The sequence below is a fragment of the Limulus polyphemus genome, unplaced genomic scaffold (assembly GCF_000517525.1).
Source record: "Limulus polyphemus unplaced genomic scaffold, Limulus_polyphemus-2.1.2 Scaffold5683, whole genome shotgun sequence".
NCBI lineage: Eukaryota > Metazoa > Arthropoda > Merostomata > Xiphosura > Limulidae > Limulus > Limulus polyphemus.
The window spans coordinates 17654-20663 of NW_013671293.1; positions in this window are offsets into that span (position 1 = coordinate 17654).

Here is a 3010-nt window from a genome sequence, read left to right on the forward strand (position 1 = left end):
GTTGAAAAGTTGTAATTTTTGTTCTTCTAATAATTCGTTCCAGGTTCTCCGATCCTGTGCAGGAGAGTCCCGTAATTAAACTACAAATATTTTTAACCCTAATTTTACCCACCTTCTTTGAACCAACACGAAGCCACGCCATAAATCAAAAGATTTTGCTGCGTTAAACTTGGAACCTGAAATTAACTGAAAATCCTTTAATACAGATATTATGTATTATATTAATCTTTTCATAGTTCCTAATATGTATATTTATATAGTCAGAATTAAAAGTTTGTGGCCAGTTTTATGTCATTTCGAATCTTTTAGAGCTTATATATGTTTCAACTCATAAAGAAATGGTTCAGAAGCCAAGGTAAAAAGAAAAAAAAATGCACGCCCCTTTCAAAAGAAATGTCTGTAGCCATGAATGATGTACATAAAATAAGGTATTATTGTGTATTGCCTCGAAGGCTTGCAAAATTAATCTGTACATTAAAAATCTTTGAATAATTATGCCGGTTTATAGCATGTTGTAATGCATCTTTTTTTCCCCTTGTACTGTTCGTTTTGTGACAGAAAAAAACCGATAGAGGTCAACTATCTAGTAAAGAGATAGGATTATCTGGTTTTTTATCGTGACGTCTGCTACCGCATTTACTCTGGTTAAACAGGGATCTAAGTCGAGGTTCTCAACCTCCGTGACAGTAACAGGTTCATTCGATCATCACGAAATCCCGCCCTCCTAGAGTCCCCTACTTTCTAACCCTGACCTTCATGCCACTTATGGGTGGGGTCAGATTCGTGGATCACAACTTGTCGAGTGTAGCAGAGCAGCTAAAGCAGCCAAGCGTGGCTGATAACAGCCGTCTGGGAACCTGTCGGAAGACGTGCCATAAACACATTGATTTATAGAAAAACTAACTGAAATTATTCTTCCATTATCAGTGATTGCAAGTTGAAGAAAAACCTGGGAGAAAATAACCCATTTCAATTGTAATTTAGATATCTCGCCGAAAATTGTTTAGCTCAACCTACGTGATATTAATGTCCATTCTGGACTCATGTGCGTTTCAAACATCAGTGACCATTACTTTCCTGCTACATGTCCGGAATTAACTAAAGTCACGTGGGTCTTACGTCACAAGTAGCTTAAGTTCTCGACATGTTTCAGACTTTCGCTCTACTGGTATCAGCAGATACGTAAACCAATGAAAGGAGAAAGTGTGACTGACGTCATGAAACTATGTTCTCCTCCAATTAGCATCTCTGGTGGCTTAGCGGTAAGATCGAGTGCTTATTTCGCTAAAAATGTTCGTTTGGTACTCGCGGTGGGCACAACACAGTTAGTCCATGGTATAGTTTAGGCTTAAACCAAACAAACCTCCAACCACACGTTGCGACATGATATGGATATTTATGTAGGAAGTTATGAGGTGCTTTCTTACTCTTTAACGTTTAAAGGTAGAGATGATCAGTGTCAATAACGTATATTTTGATGTATGTTGGTCATTTCTAATGTGGTTCCATGGTGTTTCATCTGTCGGATTTAGCGCAAAGCTATACAATAGTTATCTGTCCCTAATTTTGAAATAATAGACCAGACGGAAGGCAACTAGTCAATACCACCCATCACAACTGTTGGGCTACTAAACGACAGTCTTCTTACTCACCCTAGGAGATGAATACACGACTCTCTTCTTACTCACCCTAGGAGATGACTACACGACACTCTTCTTACCCACACAAGGAGATGAATACACGACACTATTCTTACTCACACAAAGAGATAAATACACGACACTCTTTTTACTCACACATAGAGATGACTACACGACACTTTTCTTACTCACCCAAGGAGATGACTACACGACACTCTTGTTACCCACACAAAGAGATGACTATACAACACTCTTCTTACCCACACAAAAAGATGACTACACGACACTCTTCTTACTCACCTTAGGAGATGACTACACGACACTCTTCTTACTCACCCTAGGAGACGAATACACGACACTCTTCTTACTCACCCTAGGAGATGACTACACGACACTCTTCTTACTCACACAAGGAGATGACTACACGACACTCTTCTTACCCACACAAAGGAGATGACTACACGACACTCTTGTTACTCACCCTAAAAGATGACTACACGACACTCTTCTTACTCACACAAGGAGGTGAATGCACGACACTCTTTTTACTCATTCAAGTAGATGATACAAACATTTATATACTTGTTGATACAAACATTTATATACTTGTTGATACAAACATTTACATACTTGTTGATACAAACATTTATATACTTGTTGATACAAATATTTACATACTTCTTGATACAAACATTTATATACTTATTGATACAAACATTTATATACTTGTTGATACAAACATTTATATATTTGTTGATACAAACATTTATATACTTATTGATACAAACATTTACATACTTGTTGATACAAACATTTATATACTTGTTGATACAAACATTTATATACTTGTTGATACAAACATTTATATACTTATTGATACAAACATTTATATACTTATTGATACAAACATTTATATACTTGTTGATACAAATATTTACATACTTGTTGATACAAACATTTACATACTTGTTGATACAAACATTTACATACCTACTGATACAAACATTTATATACTTGTTGATACAAATATTTACATACTTGTTGATACAAACATTTATATACTTGTTGATACAAACATTTATATATTTGTTGATACAAACATTTATATACTTGTTGATACAAATATTTACATACTTGTTGATACAAACATTTACATACTTATTGATACAAACATTTACATACTTATTGATACAAACATTTATATACTTATTGATACAAACATTTACATACTTGTTGATACAAACAGTTATATACTTGTTGATACAAACATTTATATACTTATTGATACAAACATTTACATACTTATTGATACAAACATTTACATACTTATTGATACAAACATTTACATACTTGTTGATACAAACATTTAT